Raw genomic sequence first — 12,233 nt, 5'->3', positions numbered from 1 at the left:
GGGACAGGGAGACAGACTGACCGCCAGTGAATGGGGACAGGGAGACAGAGTGACCGCCAGTGAACGGGCACAGGGAGACAGACTGACTGCCAGTGAATGGGGACAGGGAGACAGAGTGACCGCCAGTGAGTGGGGGCAGGGAGACAGACTGACTGCCAGTGAACGGGGGCAGGGAGACAGACTGACTGCCAGTGAACGGGGGCAGGGAGACAGACTGACCGCCAGTGAGTGGGGGCAGGGAGACAGACTGACCGCCAGTGAATTGGGGACAGGGAGACAGACTGACCGCCAGTGAACGGGGACAGGGAGACAGAGTGACCGCCAGTGAATAGGGGACAGGGAGACAGACTGACCGCCAGTGAACGGGGGCAGGGAGACAGACTGACCGCCAGTGATCGGGGACAGGGAGACAGAGTGACCGCCAGTGAATGGGGACAGGGAGACAGAGTGACCGCCAGTGAGTGGGGGCAGGGAGACAGAGTGACCGCCAGTGAATGGGGACAGGGAGACAGAGTGACCGCCAGTGAGTGGGGGCAGGGAGACAGACTGACTGCCAGTGAATGGGGACAGGGAGACAGAGTGACCGCCAGTGAGTGGGGGCAGGGAGACAGACTGACCACCAGTGAACGGGGACAGGGAGACAGACTGACCGCCAGTGAACGGGCACAGGGAGACAGACTGACTGCCAGTGAATGGGGACAGGGAGACAGACTGACCGCCAGTGAACGGGCACAGGGAGACAGACTGACTGCCAGTGAACGAGGACAGGGAGACAGACTGACCGCCAGTGAATGGGGACAGGGAGACAGAGTGACCGCCTGTGAATGGGGACAGAGAGACAGACTGACCGCCAGTGAATTGGGGACAGGGAGACAGACTGACCGCCAGTGAATTGGGGACAGGGAGACAGACTGACCGCCAGTGAACGGGGACAGGGAGACAGACTGACCGCCAGTGAATGGGGTAGGGAGACAGAGTGACCGCCAGTGAACGGGGACAGGGAGACAGAGTGACCGCCTGTGAATGGTGACAGGGAGACTGACTGACCGCCAGTGAATTGGGGACAGGGAGACAGACTGACCGCCAATGAATTGGGGACAGGGAGACAGACTGACCGCCAGTGAACGGGGACAGGGAGACAGACTGACCGCCAGTGAATGGGGACAGGGAGACAGAGTGACCGCCAGTGAATGGGGACAGGGAGACAGAGTGACCGCCAGTGAACGGGCACAGGGAGACAGACTGACTGCCAGTGAATGGGGACAGGGAGACAGAGTGACCGCCAGTGAGTGGGGGCAGGGAGACAGACTGACTGCCAGAGAACGGGGGCAGGGAGACAGACTGACTGCCAGTGAATGGGGGCAGGGAGACAGACTGACCGCCAGTGAGTGGGGGCAGGGAGACAGACTGACCGCCAGTGAATTGGGGACAGGGAGACAGACTGACCGCCAGTGAACGGGGACAGGGAGACAGAGTGACCGCCAGTGAATTGGGGACAGGGAGACAGACTGACCGCCAGTGAACGGGGGCAGGGAGACAGACTGACCGCCAGTGATCGGGGGCAGGGAGACAGAGTGACCGCCAGTGAATGGGGACAGGGAGACAGAGTGACCGCCAGTGAGTGGGGGCAGGGAGACAGAGTGACCGCCAGTGAATGGGGACAGGGAGACAGAGTGACCACCAGTGAGTGGGGGCAGGGAGACAGACTGACTGCCAGTGAATGGGGACAGGGAGACAGAGTGACCGCCAGTGAGTGGGGGCAGGGAGACAGACTGACCGCCAGTGAACGGGGGCAGGGAGACAGACTGACTGCCAGTGAACGGGGGCAGGGAGACAGAGTGACCGCCAGTGAATGGGGACAGGGAGACAGAGTGACCGCCAGTGAGTGGGGGCAGGGAGACAGAGTGACCGCCAGTGAATGGGGACAGGGAGACAGACTGACCGCCAATGAATGGGGACAGGGAGACAGACTGACCGCCAGTGAATGAGGACAGGGAGACAGAGTGACCGCCAGTGAACGGGGGCAGGGAGACAGAGTGACTGCCAGTGAGTGGGGGCAGGGAGACAGACTGACTGCCAGTGAACGGGGACAGGGAGACAGAGTGACCGCCAGTGAGTGGGGGCAGGGAGACAGACTGACTGCCAGTGAGTGGGGGCAGGGAGACAGAGTGACCGCCAGTGAATGGGGGCAGGGAGACGGAGTGACCACCAGTGAATGGGGCAGGGAGACAGAGTGACCGCCAGTGAGTGGGGGCAGGGAGACAGACTGACCGCCAGTGAACGGGGGCAGGGAGACAGACTGACTGCCATTGAATGGGGACAGGGAGACAGAGTGACCGCCTGTGAATGGGGACAGGGAGACAGACTGAAGGCCAGTGAATTGGGGACAGGGAGACAGACTGACCGCCAGTGAACGGGGACAGGGAGACAGAGTGACCGCCAGTGAATTGGGTCAGGGAGACAGACTGACCGCCAGTGAACGGGGACAGGGAGACAGAGTGACCGCCAGTGAACGGGGGCAGGGAGACAGACTGACCGCCAGTGAACGGGGACAGGGAGACAGACTGACCGCCAGTGAACGGGGACAGGGAGACAGACTGACCGCCAGTGAACGGGGACAGGGAGACAGACTGACCGCCAGTGAACGGGGACAGGGAGACAGAGTGACCGCCAGCGAAAGGGGGCAGGGAGACAGACTGACCGCCAGTGATCGGGGGCAGGGAGATAGAGTGACCGCCAGTGAATGGGGACAGGGAGACAGACTGACCGCCAGTGAACGGGGGCAGGGAGACAGAATGACTGCCAGTGAACGGGGGCAGGGAGACAGACTGACTGCCAGTGAACGGGGGCAGGGAGACAGACTGACTGCCAGTGAACGGGGGCAGGGAGACAGACTGACCGCCAGTGAACGGGGACAGGGAGACAGAGTGACCGCCAGCGAACGGGGACAGGGAGACAGAGTGACCGCCAGTGAACGGGGACAGGGAGACAGAGTGACTGCCAGTGAACGGGGGCAGGGAGACAGACAGACCGCCAGTGAACGGGGGCAGGGAGACAGACTGACCGCCAGTGAACGGGGGCAGGGAGACAGACTGACCGCCAGTGAATGGGGACAGGGAGACAGAGTGACCGCCTGTGAATGGGGACAGGGAGACAGACTGACCGCCAGTGAATTGGGGACAGGGAGACAGACTGACCGCCAGTGAATTGGGGACAGGGAGACAGACTGACCGCCAGTGAACGGGGACAGGGAGACAGACTGACCGCCAGTGAATGGGGCAGGGAGACAGAGTGACCGCCAGTGAACGGGGACAGGGAGACAGAGTGACCGCCTGTGAATGGGGACAGGGAGACTGACTGACCGCCAGTGAATTGGGGACAGGGAGACAGACTGACCGCCAGTGAATTGGGGACAGGGAGACAGACTGACCGCCAGTGAACGGGGACAGGGAGACAGACTGACCGCCAGTTAATGGGGACAGGGAGACAGAGTGACCGCCAGTGAATGGGGACAGGGAGACAGAGTGACCGCCAGTGAACGGGCACAGGGAGACAGACTGACCGCCAGTGAATTGGGGACAGGGATACAGACTGACCGCCAGTGAACGGGGACAGGGAGACAGAGTGACCGCCAGTGAATTGGGGACAGGGAGACAGACTGACCGCCAGTGAACGGGGGCAGGGAGACAGACTGACCGCCAGTGATCGGGGGCAGGGAGACAGAGTGACCGCCAGTGAATGGGGACAGGGAGACAGAGTGACCGCCAGTGAGTGGGGGCAGGGAGACAGAGTGACCGCCAGTGAATGGGGACAGGGAGACAGAGTGACCACCAGTGAGTGGGGGCAGGGAGACAGACTGACTGCCAGTGAATGGGGACAGGGAGACAGAGTGACCGCCAGTGAGTGGGGGCAGGAAGACAGACTGACCGCCAGTGAACGGGGGCAGGGAGACAGACTGACTGCCAGTGAACGGGGGCAGAGAGACAGAGTGACCGCCAGTGAATGGGGACAGGGAGACAGAGTGACCGCCAGTGAGTGGGGGCAGGGAGACAGAGTGACCGCCAGTGAATGGGGACAGGGAGACAGACTGACCGCCAATGAATGGGGACAGGGAGACAGACTGACCGCCAGTGAATGGGGACAGGGAGACAGAGTGACCGCCAGTGAACGGGGGCAGGGAGACAGAGTGACTGCCAGTGAGTGGGGGCAGGGAGACAGACTGACTGCCAGTGAACGGGGGCAGGGAGACAGACTGACCGCCAGTGAACGGGGACAGGGAGACAGAGTGACCGCCAGTGAGTGGGGGCAGGGAGACAGACTGACTGCCAGTGAGTGGGGGCAGGGAGACAGAGTGACCGCCAGTGAATGGGGGCAGGGAGACGGAGTGACCACCAGTGAATGGGGCAGGGAGACAGAGTGACCGCCAGTGAGTGGGGGCAGGGAGACAGACTGACCGCCAGTGAACGGGGGCAGGGAGACAGACTGACTGCCAGTGAATGGGGACAGGGAGACAGAGTGACCGCCTGTGAATTGGGACAGGGAGACAGACTGAAGGCCAGTGAATTGGGGACAGGGAGACAGACTGACCGCCAGTGAATTGGGGACAGGGAGACAGACTGACCGCCAGTGAATTGGGGACAGGGAGACAGACTGACCGCCAGTGAACGGGGACAGGGAGACAGACTGACCGCCAGTGAATGGGGCAGGGAGACAGAGTGACCGCCAGTGAACGGGGACAGGGAGACAGAGTGACCGCCTGTGAATGGGGACAGGGAGACAGACTGACCGCCAGTGAATTGGGGACAGGGAGACAGACTGACCGCCAGTGAATTGGGGACAGGGAGACAGACTGACCGCCAGTGAATGGGGACAGGGAGACAGACTGACCGCCAGTGAATGGGGACAGGGAGACAGACTGACCGCCAGTGAATGGGGACAGGGAGACAGAGTGACCGCCAGTGAACGGGCACAGGGAGACAGACTGACTGCCAGTGAATGGGGACAGGGAGACAGAGTGACCGCCAGTGAGTGGGGGCAGGGAGACAGACTGACTGCCAGTGAACGGGGGCAGGGAGACAGACTGACTGCCAGTGAACGGGGGCAGGGAGACAGACTGACCGCCAGTGAGTGGGGGCAGGGAGACAGACTGACCGCCAGTGAATTGGGGACAGGGAGACAGACTGACCGCCAGTGAACGGGGACAGGGAGACAGAGTGACCGCCAGTGAATAGGGGACAGGGAGACAGACTGACCGCCAGTGAACGGGGGCAGGGAGACAGACTGACCGCCAGTGATCGGGGACAGGGAGACAGAGTGACCGCCAGTGAATGGGGACAGGGAGACAGAGTGACCGCCAGTGAGTGGGGGCAGGGAGACAGAGTGACCGCCAGTGAATGGGGACAGGGAGACAGAGTGACCGCCAGTGAGTGGGGGCAGGGAGACAGACTGACTGCCAGTGAATGGGGACAGGGAGACAGAGTGACCGCCAGTGAGTGGGGGCAGGGAGACAGACTGACCACCAGTGAACGGGGACAGGGAGACAGACTGACCGCCAGTGAACGGGCACAGGGAGACAGACTGACTGCCAGTGAATGGGGACAGGGAGACAGACTGACCGCCAGTGAACGGGCACAGGGAGACAGACTGACTGCCAGTGAACGAGGACAGGGAGACAGACTGACCGCCAGTGAATGGGGACAGGGAGACAGAGTGACCGCCTGTGAATGGGGACAGAGAGACAGACTGACCGCCAGTGAATTGGGGACAGGGAGACAGACTGACCGCCAGTGAATTGGGGACAGGGAGACAGACTGACCGCCAGTGAACGGGGACAGGGAGACAGACTGACCGCCAGTGAATGGGGTAGGGAGACAGAGTGACCGCCAGTGAACGGGGACAGGGAGACAGAGTGACCGCCTGTGAATGGTGACAGGGAGACTGACTGACCGCCAGTGAATTGGGGACAGGGAGACAGACTGACCGCCAATGAATTGGGGACAGGGAGACAGACTGACCGCCAGTGAACGGGGACAGGGAGACAGACTGACCGCCAGTGAATGGGGACAGGGAGACAGAGTGACCGCCAGTGAATGGGGACAGGGAGACAGAGTGACCGCCAGTGAACGGGCACAGGGAGACAGACTGACTGCCAGTGAATGGGGACAGGGAGACAGAGTGACCGCCAGTGAGTGGGGGCAGGGAGACAGACTGACTGCCAGAGAACGGGGGCAGGGAGACAGACTGACTGCCAGTGAACGGGGGCAGGGAGACAGACTGACCGCCAGTGAGTGGGGGCAGGGAGACAGACTGACCGCCAGTGAATTGGGGACAGGGAGACAGACTGACCGCCAGTGAACGGGGACAGGGAGACAGAGTGACCGCCAGTGAATTGGGGACAGGGAGACAGACTGACCGCCAGTGAACGGGGGCAGGGAGACAGACTGACCGCCAGTGATCGGGGGCAGGGAGACAGAGTGACCGCCAGTGAATGGGGACAGGGAGACAGAGTGACCGCCAGTGAGTGGGGGCAGGGAGACAGAGTGACCGCCAGTGAATGGGGACAGGGAGACAGAGTGACCACCAGTGAGTGGGGGCAGGGAGACAGACTGACTGCCAGTGAATGGGGACAGGGAGACAGAGTGACCGCCAGTGAGTGGGGGCAGGGAGACAGACTGACCGCCAGTGAACGGGGGCAGGGAGACAGACTGACTGCCAGTGAACGGGGGCAGGGAGACAGAGTGACCGCCAGTGAATGGGGACAGGGAGACAGAGTGACCGCCAGTGAGTGGGGGCAGGGAGACAGAGTGACCGCCAGTGAATGGGGACAGGGAGACAGACTGACCGCCAATGAATGGGGACAGGGAGACAGACTGACCGCCAGTGAATGAGGACAGGGAGACAGAGTGACCGCCAGTGAACGGGGGCAGGGAGACAGAGTGACTGCCAGTGAGTGGGGGCAGGGAGACAGACTGACTGCCAGTGAACGGGGACAGGGAGACAGAGTGACCGCCAGTGAGTGGGGGCAGGGAGACAGACTGACTGCCAGTGAGTGGGGGCAGGGAGACAGAGTGACCGCCAGTGAATGGGGGCAGGGAGACGGAGTGACCACCAGTGAATGGGGCAGGGAGACAGAGTGACCGCCAGTGAGTGGGGGCAGGGAGACAGACTGACCGCCAGTGAACGGGGGCAGGGAGACAGACTGACTGCCATTGAATGGGGACAGGGAGACAGAGTGACCGCCTGTGAATGGGGACAGGGAGACAGACTGAAGGCCAGTGAATTGGGGACAGGGAGACAGACTGACCGCCAGTGAATTGGGGACAGGGAGACAGACTGACCGCCAGTGAACGGGGACAGGGAGACAGACTGACCGCCAGTGAATGGGGCAGGGAGACAGAGTGACCGCCAGTGAACGGGGACAGGGAGACAGAGTGACCACCTGTGAATGGGGACAGGGAGACAGACTGACCGCCAGTGAATTGGGGACAGGGAGACAGACTGACCGCCAGTGAATTGGGGACAGGGAGACAGACTGACCGCCAGTGAACGGGGACAGGGAGACAGACTGACCGCCAGTGAATGGGGACAGGGAGACAGAGTGACCGCCAGTGAATGGGGACAGGGAGACAGAGTGACCGTCAGTGAACGGGCACAGGGAGACAGACTGACTGCCAGTGAATGGGGACAGGGAGACAGAGTGACCGCCAGTGAGTGGGGGCAGGGAGACAGACTGACTGCCAGTGAACGGGGGCAGGGAGACAGACTGACTGCCAGTGAACGGGGGCAGGGAGACAGACTGACCGCCAGTGAGTGGGGGCAGGGAGACAGACTGACCGCCAGTGAATTGGGGACAGGGAGACAGACTGACCGCCAGTGAACGGGGACAGGGAGACAGAGTGACCGCCAGTGAATTGGGGACAGGGAGACAGACTGACCGCCAGTGAACGGGGGCAGGGAGACAGACTGACCGCCAGTGATCGGGGACAGGGAGACAGAGTGACCGCCAGTGAATGGGGACAGGGAGACAGAGTGACCGCCAGTGAACGGGGACAGGGAGACAGACTGACTGCCAGTGAACGGGCACAGGGAGACAGACTGACTGCCAGTGAATGGGGACAGGGAGACAGACTGACCGCCAGTGAACGGGCACAGGGAGACAGACTGACTGCCAGTGAACGGGGACAGGGAGACAGAGTGACCGCCTGTGTATGGGGACAGGGAGACAGAGTGACCGCCAGTGAGTGGGGGCAGGGAGACAGACTGACTGCCAGTGAACGGGGGCAGGGAGACAGACTGACCGCCAGTGAATGGGGACAGGGAGACAGAGTGACCGCCAGTGAATGGGGACAGGGAGACAGAGTGACCGCCAGTGAACGGGCACAGGGAGACAGACTGACTGCCAGTGAATGGGGACAGGGAGACAGAGTGACCGCCAGTGAGTGGGGGCAGGGAGACAGACTGACTGCCAGTGAACGGGGGCAGGGAGACAGACTGACTGCCAGTGAACGGGGGCAGGGAGACAGACTGACCGCCAGTGAATGGGGACAGGGAGACAGAGTGACCGCCAGTGAATGGGGGCAGGGAGACGGAGTGACCGCCAGTGAATGGGGGCAGGGAGACAGACTGACTGCCAGTGAATTGGGGACAGGGAGACAGACTGACCGCCAGTGAACGGGGACAGGGAGACAGAGTGACCGCCAGTGAATGGGGACAGGGAGACAGAGTGACCGCCAGTGAACGGGGGCAGGGAGACAGACTGACCGCCAGTGAATGGGGACAGGGAGACAGAGTGACCGCCAGTGAATGGGGGCAGGGAGACGGAGTGACCGCCAGTGAATGGGGGCAGGGAGACAGACTGACCGCCAGTGAACGGGGGCAGGGAGACAGACTGACCGCCAGTGAACGGGGGCAGGGAGACAGAGTGACCGCCAGTGAACGGGGGCAGGGAGACAGACTGACTGCCAGTGAGTGGGGGCAGGGAGACAGACTGACCGCCAGTGATCGGGGGCAGGGAGACAGACTGACTGCCAGTGAGTGGGGGCAGGGAGACAGACTGACCGCCAGTGAACGGGGACAGGGAGACAGAGTGACCGCCAGTGAGTGGGGGCAGGGAGACAGACTGACCGCCAGTGAACGGGGGCTGGGAGACAGACTGACCGCCAGTGAATTGGGGACAGGGAGACAGACTGACTGCCAGTGAACGGGGGCAGGGAGACAGACTGACTGCCAGTGAATGGGGACAGGGAGACAGAGTGACCGCCAGTGAGTGGGGGCAGGGAGACAGACTGACCACCAGTGAACGGGGACAGGGAGACAGACTGACCGCCAGTGAATGGGGACAGGGAGACAGACTGACCGCCAGTGAACGGGCACAGGGAGACAGACTGACTGCCAGTGAATGGGGACAGGGAGACAGAGTGACCGCCTGTGAATGGGGACAGGGAGACAGAGTGACCGCCAGTGAACGGGGACAGGGAGACAGACTGACTGCCAGTGAACGGGGGCAGGGACACAGACTGACTGCCAGTGAACGGGGGCAGGGAGACAGACTGACTGCCAGTGAGTGGGGGCAGGGAGACAGACTGACCGCCAGTGAATGGGGACAGGGAGACAGACTGACCGCCAGTGATCGGGGGCAGGGAGACAGACTGACTGCCAGTGAGTGGGGGCAGGGAGACAGACTGACCGCCAGTGAATGGGGACAGGGAGACAGACTGACCGCCAGTGGACCCTGTGCCTCTCTCCTTTGTGTGTGATGGGTGAATTGGACTCTCCGTACGACCCCCCAGTGTCCCCCTCCCCCTGAGAGTTAAACTCCCCTGACCTGCTGGAGCGGAGGCCACGACAGTGCACAGGAGGATCCCGCAGAACGCTCTTCCTCCCCACATGCCAGCCGGGAGGTTGGGGGAACAGAGGACGATGTCTGATCCCAGACCCCGGACTGACCCGCACCCCCTCCCCCAACCCATCCCAGTCACTGACCTCACAGAGGGATTCTGGGATGAGGTCACAGAGCCTCAGTGACCTCACACTCCAATCGGGGTCAAAGGGTGCCAATCGGGCCGCCAACCTTGAACTCTGAACCCCTCCAACCGGAGACCAGAGACGGAGCTGGAGTTGGGGGGGGAGGGGGGAGGTGTGTGCTCGAGAAATGTCCACGATCCCCACCAACCCCTCGGACAGCGCGTTCCAGACCCTAACCCCCACGATTGACCCTCCCTCCCCCACACTCTCACGCAGTGCGTTCCAGATCCTAACCCCCTCGATTGACCCTCCCTCCCCCACACTCTCAGGCAGTGCGTTCCAGATCCTAACCCCCACGATTGACCCTCCCTCCCCCACACTCTCAGACAGCGCGTTCCAGACCCTAACCCCCACGATTGACCCTCCCTCCCCCACACTCTCACGCAGCGCGTTCCAGACCCTAACCCCCTCGCTGTGTGAAAAAGTTTCTCCTCTTGTCTCCTTCGCTCCTTTTACCCATCGCCTTCAATCCGTGTCCCTCTGCTTCTCGATCCTTCCGCCAATGGGAACAGTTTCTCCCGATCCGCTCTACACGGTGCTCCGAGTGTGGTCTAACCGGACCAGAACTGTACACGGTGCTCTGAGTGTGGTCTAACCGGACCAGAACTGTACACGGTGCTCCGAGTGTGGTCTAACCGGACCAGAACTGTACACGGTGCTCCGAGTGTGGTCTAACCAGACCAGGACTGTACACGGTGCTCCGAGTGTGGTCTAACCGGACCAGAACTGTACACGGTGCTCCGAGTGTGGTCTAACCAGACCAGAACTGTACACGGTGCTCCGAGTGTGGTCTGACCAGACCAGAACTGTACACGGTGCTCCGAGTGTGGTCTAACCGGACCAGAACTGTACACGGTGCTCCGAGTGTGGTCTAACCGGACCAGAACTGTACACGGTGCTCCGAGTGTGGTTAAACCTGACCAGAACTGTACACGGTGCTCCGAGTGTCGTCTAACCAGACTAGAACTGTACACGGTGCTCCGAGTGTGGTCTAACCGGACCAGAACTGTACACGGTGCCCCGAGTGTGGTCTAACCGGACCAGAACTGTACACGGTGCCCCGAGTGTGGTCTAACCGGACCAGAACTGTACACGGTGCTCTGGGCGTAGTCTAACTGGAGGAAGACTGCGTGAGGGGGTGAGGGTGGTTTGTGCTCTGGAGGCGGTGGGGGGGGGAGGGGGGGTGAAATGTGGGTTTCAGAAACGAAGACATTTCTCGATTGTGTAACAAAATTTATTTAACCGGCTGATCACAGGAACCCGACTCCTCCACAGCGAGGAGAAGAGGCATCTCGAGGAGGGAGAGGGGACGGGAGGAGCAATGGGCATCTCGGGGAAGCAGGATTCAAACAAGTCACCTTCTCTCCGGACCCCCCCACAGCCCCCGGACCCCCCCACAGTCCCCGGACCCCCCCACAGTCCCCGGACCCCCCCACAGCCCCCGGACCCCCCCACAGTCCCCGGACCCCCCCACAGTCCCCAGACCCCAGACCCTCGTCTCCCCACACCCCCCGGACCCCCCCACAGCCCCCAGACCCCCCCACAGTCCCCGGACCCCCCCACAGTCCCCGGACCCCCCCCCACAGTCCCCGGACCCCCCCACAGTCCCCGGACCCCCACCACAGTCCCCGGACCCCCCCACAGCCCCCGGACCCCCCCACAGCCCCCGGACCCCCCCACAGTCCCCAGACCCCAGACCCTCGTCTCCCCACACCCCCTGGACCCACCCCACAGCCCCCGGACCCCCCCACATCCCCCGGACCCCCCCACAGCCCCCAGACCCCAGACCCCCCACTGTCCCCAAACCCCCCCCCCCACAGTCCCCAGACCCCAGACCCCAGACCCCCCCACTGTCCCCAAACCCCCCCCACAGCCCCCGGACCCCCCCACAGCCCCCGGACCCCCCCCCCCACAGTCCCCGGACCCCCCCACAGCCCCCCGGACCAGCCCCCGGACCCCCCCCACAGCCCCCGGACCCCCCCCCCACAGTCCCCGGACCCCCCCACAGTCCCCGTACCCCAGACCCCCCACTGTCCCCAAACCCCCCCCACAGCCCCCAGACCCCAGACCCCCCACTGTCCCCAAACCCCCTCACAGTCCCCGGACTCCAGACCCCCCACTGTCCCCAATCCCCCCCACAGTCCCCGGACCCCCTCACAGTCCCCGGACCCCCTCACAGTCCCCGGACCCCCTCACAGTCCCCGGACCCC

This window comes from Carcharodon carcharias (assembly GCF_017639515.1).
Source record: "Carcharodon carcharias isolate sCarCar2 chromosome 38 unlocalized genomic scaffold, sCarCar2.pri SUPER_38_unloc_5, whole genome shotgun sequence".
Lineage (NCBI taxonomy): Eukaryota > Metazoa > Chordata > Chondrichthyes > Lamniformes > Lamnidae > Carcharodon > Carcharodon carcharias.
This window is presented reverse-complemented; position numbering follows the sequence as displayed.